The sequence below is a fragment of the Leptonotus elevatus genome, chromosome 14, assembly GCF_054856555.1.
Source record: "Leptonotus elevatus isolate MCC_2025b chromosome 14, RoL_Lele_1.0, whole genome shotgun sequence".
In the NCBI taxonomy this organism is placed as follows: domain Eukaryota; kingdom Metazoa; phylum Chordata; class Actinopteri; order Syngnathiformes; family Syngnathidae; genus Leptonotus; species Leptonotus elevatus.
This window is the reverse complement of record NC_141252.1, coordinates 11,816,532-11,832,821: the sequence shown is the minus strand read 5'-3', so window position 1 is coordinate 11,832,821 and position 16,290 is coordinate 11,816,532.

Sequence of the window (16,290 nt, the reverse complement as noted above, 5' to 3'; positions counted from 1 at the left end):
TAAGCACTGATGCTCTGTCTAATCACCTTTTCTAAGAAAATATAATTGCACAAAACAAAAAAAAATATTGATAGAGTCCCTTTGTCAGCCTGGGATGACGTGTCCTCTTATATTCTTATAGGAAGGACGATCAGATATTTGAATGCGTACGTACGCCCTCTAGTTTGTACATATGGATGTGTACCCTTAGCAGTGAGGTTCATTTGCAACCCCCCCCACCCCCACCCCACCCCGTCCCATCCACGAGCCCCCACCTCAATGTCCAGCTCATAATAAGCTCACCGGTTTGCCTTACCCTCGCTCATCATGTCGCCCGCTACCAAGTTGAACAAAACACAATGAGGAAGACAAAACGCTGCTCGTGTTCATGTAAAGGTACTTAAGCTATCGAGGAGAAAAAAAGAAAAGAAAAGTGAGACGTATGTTAACCTTTTTGAGTAACAATGTTGAAATATGTTTGTACCCCCCCCTCCTTGTGCAGTCTCATATGTTAAACACTAGTGTGTTAACATGGTGACCTCGAGAGCATTGCAAGTGTCTGCTATGCTATATTTATAATTCAAGAATAGCTTTGGAGTGCTGTAGATAAGTATTGTCAATGTTGATTCATACGCTTCTCGGAGGTCCCCTGTGAGTTCTTTGATGACTACTGTATATTTTCTATGATGTTCCCGCTCCAAAGGAATGATAACAAAAAAAAAAGAAGAAAAAAAAGATACTGTTGGGTAGGTGAGGGCCGTGTACCGTTTGTGTTGTCAGTTGAACAAATTGCATTCCTCGCTTGTGGATTCATGCATTTCTCTCCCTTATCCTTTTATACCCTCCTTTATTTTCTTCTTTTTTTTTTTTAGCCTTTTAAAGTTTGAATAAAGTTTCTAGTTTGCAGAATGTAATACCAAATAAATGGGTTGTCATCTTGTATCTCTCATTTCATGGCTTTTTGTTGTTGTTGTTGAACTCTAAAAGGATTAGCATTCATAGGACGTGGACATACTTGAGAGACAAAGAACAGAATTAAATCAGGTTGATAGTGTTTGTTAACTCATTCACTGCCATTGACGGCTATAGATGTATATTAGTTTAAATTTTTTCCCCCACTTTTGTTAACAAGAGTATAAAAACCTAGAAAAAAAATATTGTACATTTAGAACAGATATACAATTTGTGATTAATCGTGAGTTAACTATTGAAGTAATGCGATTAATTACAATAAAAAAATGTAATCGTCAAAATGGCCGCCCCCTGAGTTGAATAAAAATGGGTGAAATTTGCTGGTTAATTCATATTTCACACATGCAACATTAATCAGAAATTTGGGGGTTGACTTCCCCTTTAAACATAGAAACATAAATAAAAAAACTTAATTTAATTAACTCATTCACTGCCATTGACGGCTATAGACGTCAAAAATTCATTTGAACTATTCCTATTAGTTTAACATCTTTTCCCACTTTTGTTAACAAGCGTATGAAAACTTAGATTTTTTTTATTGTATTAGAACAGATATAACATCTGTGATTAATCGTGAGTTAACTAGTAAAGTCATACGATTAAAAATTTTAATCGCCTGACGCCCCTAATTTTTTATAATCTTTTCCTTATATAAAAAGATTATAAAAAATAAAATATTATAAAAAATAAAATATTATTAAAAATTAGGGGCATCAGGCAATTAAAATTTGGAATCCTAATTAATCGCAGGACTTCTCCAGTTAACTCACAATTAATCACACATTTTATATCTGTTATAAATGTACACAAAAAAATCTAGGTTTTTATACTCTTGTTAACAAAAATTAAGAAATACTTCAAATTAATTTTTTACGTCTATAGCAGTCAATGGCAGTGAATGGGTTAAAATAAAGTTAAATAAAAATTGTACCTAAATTTATGTTTTAAAAAAAATCTAAAAGAGTAGCCTAAATGCATATGTACAAAAGTTAAATACAACTGACTCTACTTAACAAATGTATTCATAGTTTGAACATTTAATTCAGTGCTGCTTTTGCGGACCACTAGAGGGAGCCTGCGTAGCACTTTTGGTGCGTGTACCACACTGCGTCATTTTGGAACATTTTCAGAAAACAAGAAAAAAACAAATCCAAACAAATTCAGCAAACCAGTTGCCTACATTCAAATTTGACAGATTATCGAGAGGAAAAAATACACAAAGAAACAACCATTTGTTTTGAAATGTCACAGTAAGTTAAAAATGAATTTGCCACTAATGCAGTTAGGCACATTCATTAAATGACAATCTCATAATTTTATTTTTAAAATAATATTGTTGGCTGTAAAACAGTTAACGAAAACCCCCAAATTAATTCTCTCTAGAATATTACAAATCCACCACACCAGCATCTATCGAAATTCAAACACAATCTGCTTCTTCCTCTGGTCGTTGAATCGGTGGAGGCTGATGTCTGTGGATCTTACTCTGCTTCATCTATCCTTCCTTCCTTTCTTCAGTCTTTCCTTTGGTCTCTTGGGGTTTTCCTAATTTGTTGGAATTTAGATGTTTCTGGGGTTGGTGAAAGATTCTGGTTGGTAACCCGGTGGGTAGTGGGTGATGTCTGGTCGGTGCTGGATTTCACTTTCCTTTCTGTTCTTTGATCCTTCCTCGGGTCTCCTGACAACCTCACGACTGTAGCTTGATTCGGTTTAGGTGAACGGGTTAGGATTTTTAATAGGTTTTAGGTTAATTAATGTGTACACACACACCCGCACTTGCACATACTTGCGCACATACAAAAAAAGGAAAAAGAGAGCATGATGATATGTCGAATCGGTAAGATTACCCAATGAACAATACTGAGCTCTCAGAGAGAGAGAAAAAAAAAAAGAATATTACAAAAGAAACAATCAAAAATGTTTTTTTTTTTTATATAAAAGGTAGGAGATGGCCTTGTGAAAAGTGTCTTCTTGTATTTGTTTGATCAATCTTTATCACGAGTTTAACTTTTTGAACCAAACTACTGAAATATATGAACTTTTCTAATAAATTTTAATTTATCGAGATGCACATGTACACTGTGCTCCAGAAGTTGGACAAAGAGTTTGTATAATTACCCCCCCCCCCCCCTATTATTAAAAAAAAAAAACTTGTAGCTAGAGATGATTCAACTGTTGAAACAATGCTTTAATTTGAGATTTAATAATATTGCATTCACCATTTGAACATTACAAACATTTTGTTTCCTACCTCCAACTTTTAGCTTTGACATTGTTGTAAATAATTAGCAGTATTTTTAACACATGAAAATGAACTGGCAATGCTTTGAACAATTTTTTGGAGTTGTTACAGATCCTCATCTACGAAGCGTATTGCATTCACTTGAGAAAAAAAAAACCTCCTGTTTTACTGAATTGTTTTTTTCTGTCATAAAAAAAATATATTCTGAAAAACGTGGTGGGAGTAAATATTCAGAAAAAAATTGAGGAAAAAGTACTCAGAAAAACTGAAGAAAAAAAATCTGAAAACATTAAAAAAAAATAAAAACTGAAAAAATTACTCAGAAAAACCGCACCAGCTCCTGTTTTTTTAAGTATTTAAAAAAATACGTTTTTTTTTTAATTTACCTCGCAAATGGTGGACACTTTCACGCATACCTCCAACGTACCTTCGACTACTGTATATCACGTATTGCCTGAGTTAAGGTAAGTATACGAACATGTTAATAGATCGGCACGATTTTAGTAAACTAACAGTTAAGTTTCTAGGGAAGCATATTGCATGCGGGAAAGTATTCGCCATCAGCAAGTCTGCAACAAGTCACTTAGGTTAAAAAAAAAAACAACGGAATTATTATTATTATTTATTTATTTATTTTTGCCACTGTCTTTCTGAATATTTTTTCTGTTTTTCTGAGTGATTTTTCCTCCTGTTTATCTGAATATTTTCCCCGTTTTTCCGATTTTTTTTTATAACAGAAAAAAAAATACACAAAAAACAATGCTCCACTCCCCAAAAAAATAGTCAGAAAAACAGGAGGTTTTTTTTTCCTTTCAAGTGAATGCAATACGCTTCTGTACTCACCAGAGCCTTTTAAGTTATTACAAACCTATTTTCCCTCCCATTTTCTCTTCCTGCCTTGTAATTTTATATTTCAGCCTACGAATGATTCAAGCATTGATTTGAGCCCCTCCCTCGCTCCCTCCCTCCCTGCTCCAAACGCATGACGGTGTTGCCTCATCAGGAGTGGCGCTTGTCTCGCCTTGACGCTGAGAGCGCGGGTCAGACTAGTCCACGGCCAGCGGGATTAAGAAGCACGGGAGGGATTATGGTTGAAATGTCAGCATAATGTCATGCGGCATGTTAAAAGGTCAAATGTTCAAATGGTGCTCAGTGGTGAACAGTTAACAGATCAGGTAGCACTTGCTGTAGCCACACTCTTGGATGGACCAGTTTGGATGCACATGTTCCTTCTATGTACCGTGGCGTGGAAACCTCCCATATTCGCGGTTAGGCAATCCTGAATCACTTATTCGGCGTGCCCCCCCCCCCCCCCCCAAAAAATGCACACACATGAATAGCAATTTAAGAAGCATCACCTGATGCCTCCCGTTTCTCTCTCATTTTGTTTTTATACAAGCGCCGCCAAACTCCCACGACCACCTGTGCACCTCTAATAAATTTCAAACCGCTAATTCCGGGCATCATCAAACGGAGCTGACTCGTCATCCGTCCGCCATTGTTTAAGCGCATGTCATGCTCTGTTTGTCGCAAATGGGGGGAAAAAGAAAAAGAAAAATTCAGCTTGACTAATGCATCTGCTCCGCATCAGTAAGAGTCGGGGGGGGGGGGGGTGTCATCGCACACGTCATACAAAGCTCTGCGGACTTTTGTTTTTGTTTGACGAGGTCACTACAGCCCCGAGTTCCAAGAATTTTATTACAATTTGGATTGAGTAAAGAAATGAGACTTTACAAACTATGGACAAAAAGCAGTAAAACATGTCAACTTCCATTCTATCCATTCGGCCCTTTTCTATATTGTTTGTCCTCATTAGGGTTGCAGATGAATTGGAGTCTACTGACTTTGGGTGAGAGGTTGAGTAGAATGACGTTTCAACATAGTAACCAAATATAGACCTGTAAAGGGCTACAAGTTAATTCCCAACATGTCTTACAAAAAGTGCTGCCTTGACATACAAGTTCAAGTACAAGTACAATTCGTTCCAGCATCCCCCACAAACAGAAACATAATTAAAAAAATAAAAGCACTCCATAATATCAACTTTAAAAACAACATTATTGTAATCTGCACTTCATGTCAAAATATTTAGTACTTTACACCTGTACTTGTAGTAGATAAATACGCTTGTCTTTGTCTTCATCATAGTGTCCTTCCATTAGAAAAGGACCTTGAAATAATTTTATATTAACTCATTCACTGCCATTGACGGCTATAGACGTAAAAAATTCATTTGAACTATTTCTATTAGTTTCACATTTTTTTCTACTTTTGTTAACAAGAGTATGAAAACCTATATATATTTTTTATTGCACATTTAGAACAGATATAAAATTTGTGATTAATTGTGAGTTAACTAGTGAAGTCATGCGATTAATTACGATTTTTAAAAAAATTATCGCCTGATGCCCCGAATTTTTATTAATCTTTAAGTCGCGTCAGGTGATTCAAATTTGTAATTGTAATTAATCGCATGACTTCAGTAAGTTAACTCACGATTAATCACAAATTTGATATCTGTTCTAAATGTACACAAAACAAATCTAGGTTTTCATACTCTTGTTAACAAAAGTGGGAAAAAAAATAGAAACTAATAGAAGTAGTTGAAATGAATTTTTGACGTCTATAGCCGTCTATTGCAGTGAATGAGTTAACAACAAACACTATCAACCTATCAAAATTAAGGGCGTCAGACAATTAAAAATTTATTGTAATTAATCGCATTACTGCATTACACGATTAATCACACATTTTATATCTGTATTTCAAAAAAAATATCTAGGTTTTCATACTCTTGTTAACAAAAGTGGAGAGAAAAAAAATTCAACTAAAATAAATAGTTCAAATGAATTTTTGACGTCTATAGCCGTCAATGTCAGTGAATGAGTTAAATCACAAAATAAAAGTGAGGGGGGGGGACTATCGATGCTAACAGTTAACATGTCAATGGGGTTTTCCATTATATGTTAGCATTGAGCTAGTGGGCTATTCACAAAGCAATGTTGTTGAGTTTTCTTGTTTTGCTAATTTGACAGTAAGTGGCATTAACTACTTGAGAAGTGTGTTGAAAAGCAAAAAAAATCAGTTGATTGATAGCCGGTAAGTTGAAAACCTTGTAAGTCGGGATCACTCTTATACCAAGGCGCCACTGTAGCTGTAAATCTATTTCGTAGTTGAGACAGGTCAGGTCACACAAGGTCACAATCATCAACCACCACTTCTCCATTTCCTCTTGCCGTGTGTTGTTGCCTGAGTTGCATTTGTCAGGGGAGCCCAAGCTTTTCTCACTTAGCCGCAGTGATTCAATGATTAGTGTTCAAACAAGCATATCAAGCACGGCTGACGTGCTCGCACCCCCGAACCTCCCAAAGATACCGGCCGCCGTGTCCTCCAGCATGCTGCGTCCCCGTTGTGTGCCCTGCATGAGGTGGCTTACACAAGCCGCTGCCCTGGGAATCCTCATTATCCTTCACCTCTGAGACACGGCTGACTGTAAATGAGGACATCAAATGATGCGGGCTCATTAAGAAGCTCATTAGCATCGCCACCTTGGTCCGTTGGAGCCGGTATCAGCATTGGCTCCCAGCACCGCATTGTGTCCTCTCATTCCCTTCGCGCTGACTGGAAGACTTAGGATTAATGTCAGCTCCCGCCGGCGGGTCATCTGGGCTTTGGCGCCGAAGCTGTGGAATTTGTTGACAGCTGCCCGCCATCACCACCGCTCGTGTTTGTTGCTCACGGCTTTTGTTTCCAACTGATAGGCAAGCGGCTGAGCTCTCTTTCCGGTTTTTGCGTCCTCGTATTTTCTTGCGTTATTGCTGCGTTCTGAAAGGGCACGGACGTGAGCCAAGTTATTACTGTGCAATACTTTTTTTATTCAGCCGTGAATTTAGTGTCTGGGTCTTCAGTAGGGACACTTAATAGTACTGGTTAAAGAAACAATCCCATCATCACTAACAACACTATTGATTCTGAAGGCGCGATTGACATGGCAGGCACATAGATGATAATATGTGATTGGATAAAAAAAAAAAAAAAGTATTTCGTGGAACAAATTAAATTAGTCCAAAGTGAATATATATATATTGAACTTAATATAATCACCTTAATTAAATTAATCCAAAGAGGCTCTAATCTAAAGTATTAAGTTGAATGACCTCATAATTAGTTAAACTTAATATATTCATTTTGGACTAACTTAATTCAATCGCGTGTTACCAATTGAAGTGATTAAAAAAAAAAAAAAAGTTGATCAACAATTCAATTTGTAATCTTAAATTGGTTCAACAATTCTCTTTTTAGAGTGTACTAGAATTTAGGTTGTATTTGTATTTAGTTAGTCAACCGCAAATGTTTTTCTTCACAGTAATAAACTGTATGTGCCCCCACTAGTCTAAAAACAGCATTCCGATTAATATTGCGTTTGTGCAATATGAATCAAGTAGCAAAATCCACCCGTTTTTATCCAGCTCAGGGGGCGGCCATTTTGCCACTCGCTGAGCGACTGTGATGTCATTTTCAGTCGACAGCAAGTGGCAAAATGGCCGCCCACTGAGATGGATAATAACGGGGTGGATTCGGCTGCTTAAATCATATTCCACCAATGTAATATTAATCAGAATACCGTATGTCGACTAGTCATGAAAATGTTCTGCTTGGCTTCCCCTTTAAATTTAATGGTCACATTATTGATATGAGCAAAGGTGAATGCAAATGTGTCCATTCGCGATCCTGTTTTTTTTTTATTCCCCCACTGTTCAATTTGTGGGGCTACATCGTCACACTTGTCCTTTTTACCCTTCTTTGGTGACACCCCCCCCACCCCCCTCCAACCAAAAGTCAAAATTGTTCCACTGTTTGGGGCTTTGACTTTGAGTGTTCCACTATACAACTAACTACTGTACGTTTTTCCATTATGGAAGTCTTGTGATGTATTGTGACATTTTGGATTGCGCTGCCTCCACAAAAGCGACCGAGGGCCTGACAAAAGGAAGCAGCATTGTCTGCCGAAGGGCAAGAATGAGATGAAATGCAATTATATGCTGAATGACATTTCCTAACAACCTCATCATCTTCCGACAGTATAGGTGTTATTGTCTGGAGGTGCTCCTAAAGGCGCCGCACTATTTATGTACCTTTGTGGCCATCTTCTGTCAATCCATAGCAGGAATTTTCTTCATCTTTTTGTGTAAGACCACATATTGTCATTTACTGTATTGATGTCACTGTTGGAAAATTGTTTTTCTTTTTGTACTTACACAGGCTTTTTTAATATCCAGCGAGCTGGAGTGTCTGTCATGGCTCGATGGCAATTTTTCAAATGCTGTTTGTATTGCTGTATTCATTTCGCCGCCTCAACACTTGATGCGTTTGAGGTATCTTTTTATGTACGAGCAGTGTAAGTGTAAGTGTTGCTTTCGGTAACCGGGCCTTCGTTGGGGATTTAACCGACTAAATCTACCTTTAGCGTTACTTTCACGTCACAATTACGGAACCTAACAATGCTAAACAAAAACGCAATCTCACAGCATGCGACTGGACCACGTGCATCATCTGACGCACTTCAGAATCAACAATAACCTCACAAAAACGTCAAATGAATACATCACATTCGCCACATTTATTAACTTTCTTAATGTGCAGATTGCTACAGATGTGTTTTGCTAGCTGGACTTGGGTCAAGTCAGAGGACAGAAAAATCATCCAAATCATCTTCTGAAATCTGATTGGCCAGCACTAGTAATTCTCAATATCATGGGCGTAGTAGATTGACATGACACAATAGCTCATATGCGACATTGCTTTAAATACATTATATTAAAATTAAAAGTAGAAATAGACTCATTAATGAAAGAGATCCCGGAATTGAAGATCAACTGTTTGGATTAGAATCCACGGTATCCAATAACCCGGGAACGAGGACGACGTCGCTTCTGGTACAATTAAGGTAGGACGTCGTGTTGTGACGTGCGTCATTCATTATGGTGTATTTCACCTTATTTTTTTGCTTGCTTAGTCTATTTATAGCAATCATTTGCTACTGTAAGTGACATTAGCGACGAGGAACTCTGGGTTATTTGAGGCAGGTTTTCGAGACGCGCTAAAGTCGGCTAAAAACAACACGTTGGCTAGATGCACTTGTTCTAATAATTGCTTATTTTCATACACTTCTCTTACAATTTTAACTTTTGTGCTGATTTTTTCCAAACAATCTATTTTTGTCAAAATCTAAAAAATTGACGTCATGCAGAACCTTTTGCTGGAGCAGGTCACAAATATATTTTTTCAATGTGTTGTTTTCCTCTTCAGTTTGTGGTTTTTTTGGGTAAGCAAACCAGCATTTTCTGTGGAAAATGTTATTGGAGGTTGTTCAGCGTTTTTTAAATTTTATATTTTGGGTTTATAAAAACGTTTTTCACTTTTTGATGCATTCCAATGGGTGTCAATTATAGGCAGACTTTTACTATTCACGTGCTGGCCTGGTCCCTATCCACGGTTCCACTATATAGTTTTAAGTTGTAATATCACCATTAACCACTAGATAGCAGACATGGCTTTATATAATGGTTTAATATTGCCCTTATAATAAAACGTGAGTAGGCCTAATATTTCTTTAATAAATATATATATATTTTTTTTTTTTGTAGATTTGGAATGACATGCAGAACCAACATAGTTCCTCAATAATATAAAAATTTGGTGTGTGTTTTTTTTTTTATATACAAAATGAGTTCTTGCACTTAAGGTTTGCTGTTCAGCAGTTTTGTGCCATCCTTGAATGGTCTTTTTTTCCCCTTGCACTGGGGAGAGAAAAAAAATCAGAACTGTATGTGGTTATTTTGTTGTTTATACTGTATTATACTATATTATGAAAAATGAAATATACAGTATTAACACGTATTTTGCACATATTTTGTCCATATTCAAAATTGTTGACTTGTGGTCCTATTTGACCCCCCATTAGCACTGATGAAAAATTGTGACCCCCTCCATCAATGAAGGTACCCATCCCTGACATAAAAAAATGAAGAGAATATGAAACAAATATGATCATTTAGGTTTTAAATGTCGGTCAGACCTTGTGATTGTGTTGAGGCCGTACTGTTCTTGCCAGACTCTGTGCATGAAATCTGCAAGGTGCCAGCATGCAGCCCAGTGGTGGTTGAGTCATTCCTCGTGCATGCTTCCACTTGACTTCCATCTCCCATCGCCACCAATCACCTCCACCCTGCTTCTTCTCCTCCTCAGGATCCCGACATCCTCTTCTTCCGTGGTTTCAGCTAAAAACAGCAACGCCTAATCAGGATGTTTAGCAAGCGTCCATTGCTAACTTCCTCCTGTATTAAGTGTAACTGTGATCCATTTACACATCCGCCATGACTGACCAGTCATCCAACATTTCATCCTTGTAACTTTTTTTTTTTTTCCATCAATATTCACTGCCACACTTTTTGGTGCACCTGCACTCCAATAATATCAGAGATTATATTGTACTAAAAAATATATTGTCAGACAGATATTAATTTGGCGTTTTACGTATATTTCAATCCAATGACAGTTCTGAGGTTTTGGGTTCAAATTTTGCCTTTGGCTTTAGTGTGTGGAGTTTGCCTGTTCTCCTCATCCTCACATATTCCAAAAACATTGCATGTTGAATACTCAAAATTGTCCATTGGTGTGCAAATGCAAATGAGTGTTTGCTTGCTTTTACCAAGGTATGAGATAGGGCGGACAGGAAGAAAAGAACAGAAACAACAGAAAACAGAAGACACAATGTCCATGATGTCCAAAAACAATTTGAAATGTGGACTCGTCAGACCACAGCACACTTTTCCACTTCGCGTCAGTCTTTAGAGAAGCTGTCCGGTGTTGTTGATTATGGATTTCGCTTTTCATGTTAAAAAAAACAACTAAAAACTGAAACTGTACATCTTTACTCATTCTCAGACTCGAAAAAAAAATGCTTCGATAATAATACATAATTGTGGCTACCACTTTACCAGCCTTACATATTTGATAACTTAGGTGGAGTTGGAGCCACGTCAGCTGTGTGGAGATGTTTAAAGAAAACATGGGTAAAACCTCACCCCTTCCTTGTCTTTTGGGGATGCTCTTTTTATACCCAATCAAGTTTCCTTTTAACGTCTTGCCTGTAGGATGTTCCAAAGAGTTTATTTTTTTTATTTATTTTTAAGGAACCAAGGTAAGCCTCCGTAGCGTTCCTAAAGGGACGATCAAAACTCTTGAATGCGTCTGGTGAATGACGAGAGCACGGCGTGGGGGAGGGTGACTCTCTCGATCGCATGTTGTTTCTTTAGGAACGCTACAAGGCTTGATTTGCTTTCTTTATAGGCGTTTCACATTGCTCGGCAGAGAGTCTGCCGCCATTCTACGTCACTACGCACTGAAGGTGTTGTAAATAACAATGGCGGCGTACGTCCAAATAACGTTTCTGCAAAATGTATTCAACTGAAAAAGATTTTTGAAAAATCAATCTCAAAGTTATGTTACAACCAAAATACCAAATAAATAATACAGAGCAGACTTGTCATGACAGTCGGTGTTCCTTTTAAGCATTCCTCAACTTTCCCAGTTTTCAGTTTCCCCAGCTTTATTGGAACGTGTTGCAGGCATCAAATTCAGAATGAGAAAATAGTTGCAGCAACAAACAATTATGTACATCTTGAATTAATTAAAATAAATATCTTGACTTTGCCAGTGGAATTCAGGTTGAAAAGGATTTGCGAATCATTGTGTTCTGTTTTTATGTACATTTTACAAAACGTCTCAACTTCATTGGAATTGAGGTTTGTATTTGTGCTCTGCGACTGACAGCCTTCTTCACCCAAAGTCAGCTGCAATGGACTTCAGCTCACCCGAGACCCAATTAAAGGCAAGCACAATAGAAAATGGCTCGGTGAATAGATGATTATTATTGTGGTTGTAATTCGCAACTGTGTCAATCGTTTCATTATTTAAAAAAAATATACAAATCAATGAACATTATCTTTCCAGTTTAGTTCCAATATATGGTGGTGCAGGTGTACCTAATGTTGTGGTCGTCTTCCAGCTCTGTTTAGCCACTGCTCAACAACATTCCGAAGGGTGGCTTCGATTCCGACTCCAGTACTGTAAACTGTTATTTAATTGTTTTCTTTTGAAAATGACAATCTATTCAAAGGGAGGCTTTTAAATTGTTCAAATGTAGGCCAGGCAGACTTGAATCATTATAATATTCCTTTTTTATTTAGACAAATGATGACATTTCAATTCAAGCAACTTAAGTATGAGACATAGTCTTGTTCCTATTCAACATGATTGATTTTTTTTTTTTTATCCCTCATGAGATTATTTTATGTCACCTACTAAGTAAATTAATTAGGAACCATTAAATACAGTGTAGTAGTTAGTTTAACTCAAACTGTACTTAAGAGCTATAGTATCCATACTAAGCTACTTTCCGCCCCCACTGCAAAGTTTTTCTTTTTTTCTTTTAGTTGGATGGTTTTGATCTGTGGAGGATTGATGGGAACATTTTGAAGTGTGCGTGTCCTCAAATAAAACCTTGAAATCAATCTGTGTACATTTTGTTAACTCGTCGTCCGTGTGTGATTTCTGCAGTGAATGAGACTTCGGGTGGTTACGTTTCTTCCACACATGAATTTTATTGTACTTTCACACTTGATAATATTAATATTATTCATTTGCCGGCCTAATATTGTGCACATGATTATTTATTTATTTATTTATTATTTTCTTTATAGTCAGGGAAACAACTTTTAGACTACATTGTTTTCTTCATTTGGTTGTTCATTTTTATGTCTAAAAATGCATCATGTGACCAGCCAGAAAAGAAAACATGCAATGCCTAAAAGCTCAGTTTTTGTTTTTGATTATAATGATGGAAGAAATTAAGTGATTTTGGGTTATTACCAAGAAAACCATTGAAAATGGCTTGCTATTATCTTCTTAAATTGAACTCTTATGAGCTATTTTTGTTTGTCGTCATTACTTTTCTTGTACCAAATATTTACAATGGACACGAAAATGCAGAAATAAAGGTGGTCTATACACTGCGCATCCCCTTTTGTTTTCAAGAATATATCAATGGAAAAAGTGACAGATAAATACAATTTAGATTTTGAGAAGTATTTAAAATGGACATGGAATACATATCAATACATTAGATGACAGACAGCCATTTGGCTGAAAAACCAAACAGAATTCGTTTGTTGCTTTACAAATAAAATGTGACCACAAAATGCTTATTTTGATATGCAACACTTACGATAAGCAACTCATTTAATATACTACATTTTTGGTTTTTGAGTTTTCTGCATTTTATCCCCGATAAAGTGCATAATAATATATATACTATAGCCATATATATTGTTATATCCTTCATGATTGACAGAGGGCAGCATGCGTTGGCAAGGAATTCGTCAGCCTTCAGCCACAAAGAACAAGAGGGCCTTTTCTCCACGAGAAGCAGCAGTCATTAAGACATCTATGACTTCCCTTCTCAAGCTGGCATTGATTTTCTGTTTGCACAGGGAAGATTACTATAATTTGGCCACTAGCTTCTCTGCCCTTTTTTTTGTGTGTGTAACATCCATTCACCACTATACCCATGTGAAGAAACTAGTGTTTTGCATAAAGACGCACGTTATTGCCCCCCAATCCTCTTTGCACACAGCAACACAATTCATCAACAGGTGGGGAGGAAATATGTTGTCTCTCAGCAGAAGGATGTAGAAGAGACAGGGACAAGTGTGTTGGAACAAAAAAAGTGTCTTGCAAGAGGGCATTCAGCGCACAGGAGGACTTCCTCACTCAGGACGGAGGAGAGGGAAGTCTTCCGACAGCTGCGCCAGCATTTAGAAGGCTTAATTAATGTCCGCCTTCGTTTGACAATTATATTTTCCAAGTTTGTCTGCAGCCAATCTGGCGGCTAGTGAGAAGCAAAACAGGGCTACTGTTAAGGAGTGAATGCGCTGGCTGCAGGCGCGGATAAAGTGTACCATCTTAAAAATGTATATTGAGCAAAGATGAAAGTTGGTTTGCTTAAGTGTGAATTAAATTGGGCAGCAGGGTAATGGGAAGGCAGAAGAAGCCATTTAAGTGCTATGTTGATTTATAATGTTTTTTTTTTTTCCCTTTAATCTCTTTCATACTTTTCATTTAAGAGTTGGGATACTTGGCCTTGCCATCAGCAATATTTTATATATTAATTTTTTAACATCAAGCCTGGATCCCGTTTGAATGATGTTTTATGTTAAATATGCTTTTTGTGGCATGAAAGGTATTTAATCAAGATTAACCTTGGTATTTTCGTAGCCATTGGCCCTCTTTGTGAAGTTTCATTATATACTACAGTCCCACATTGCTATCTGTGCCCTGGTGGAAATATTTTTTTAACGAGTTATAGAGGAATTTTTTTTTTTTTTTTTTTTCATCATTGCAATGTACAGAATGTTAAGCGCCACGTTATGTATAGCCTATGTATGGTTTCGGGGGAAATCACTTAAATATCTTCACTATTTGCCCATTTTGGTTGAAACAATCTAAAAAATGTGAATTTATTTCAACTGAATAACATCGCAGTATGTGGTTGTAATTAATTACCAAATACATGAAATAGTCAGGACGTTCCAATGTTTGTCTAAAAAGATGGAACTTTTCAATAGGACCTTAAAACTTAAAAAAAAGAACACCATCCTGTTTATTGTAATGGCCAAAAATTCAATTTATTTGCAAACTCCTTTGCTCGTCTGTGATTGCGGCAGCCTTGTTAATGTTCATTCATGGCTTTCAGAGCACGGCACACTCAAGGATCCTCACATTGTCTGTGGCCAAAGTGCGGACAAAGTGCTACTTTTCCCGGGTGGTCCCACTCGTTATAATACACTCCGCACTTGTTGATTTACGGCTCACGGTTCAACTGCTGCCAATTAACGTGAAAGGCCGCCAGGAAGAAGGAGAAGGAGGTGGGAATTGGACGAGCAACAGACCGACTTCCGGAAACAGGTAGGATGCTATTAGCGTGTTGCTAATTTGCTCATGCTATGTCAAAAGAAATGAACTGCAAACTAACACTGCTAACTTGCGTTTTGGGTCGGCGGTACTATTTTTACTCTTTGTCATGAAACATCTCTTTTCACACCTAATTAATTTCTGGTTAAGCATTTTAGATGAAAATACATGAAAATCACTCATGCTAGGCTACACAGTGAGCTCAGATTTTAACCCCTAAAGCCCCTCTTCAACAAAACTATATTTGACTCTGTTCATGATTAAGAAATTAGCTAAAAAGGTGCATTTCTTACTATCCGTCAAGTAATAGACTTGTATTTTTAGCTCAATGCATGTCCCTCATCACAAAACAAACTGAACTTAGTGTAATGTTCTTTATTCAGCTAGTCACACACACTGTATACTACAAACAAGGCTCTAAAAAATAATAAGATACAAACATGACGTGGTAACGTGTATTGTACTATTCTAGAAAAACGTCACCCACAATTACGTATGTACGGTTCTATAAAAAAAAAAGCTACCAAGTGCCGATATACAAAACTTCTTGTTAAACATTTTTTGTTCAAATTAATGTAAAAATGTCTGAAAATCCCGCTGTTCTTCTTTGCACTCATTCGTCGTGACTCACCGACTTCTCTGGCTTCCGTGAGAGGAGGACTGAAATTACCGTAATGACAGTACTTTTTTCTGTAAAGCACAAGGGCTTACTTAGCTTTCAGACACCATTGACATTTTTCAGATGGCACAAACGGTTGCCAGAGTTATGGTAATCCAAAGTGCACCTATGGAAATGTGCTGCCGCTGGCACGCTGGGTAACAGAGCGTTCCATATTAGCGCAGGGGACATTTTTAGACTACACAATTAAGGAAATCAAATTAGCTTTGGCATTCTTCTTAAAAAAAACGGGACAAATTGTCTCCTGGGAGAGATTTTTATTTCCCCAGGACATCTTCCCAGGATGCCACAATTTACAGAGAAGGCCGTCTTATTTATCTGAAATCCTGAGTGTTATGTATTTCGTGTTATTCAGGCTACAGTAATATGTTGAAGCGCAAAGCAT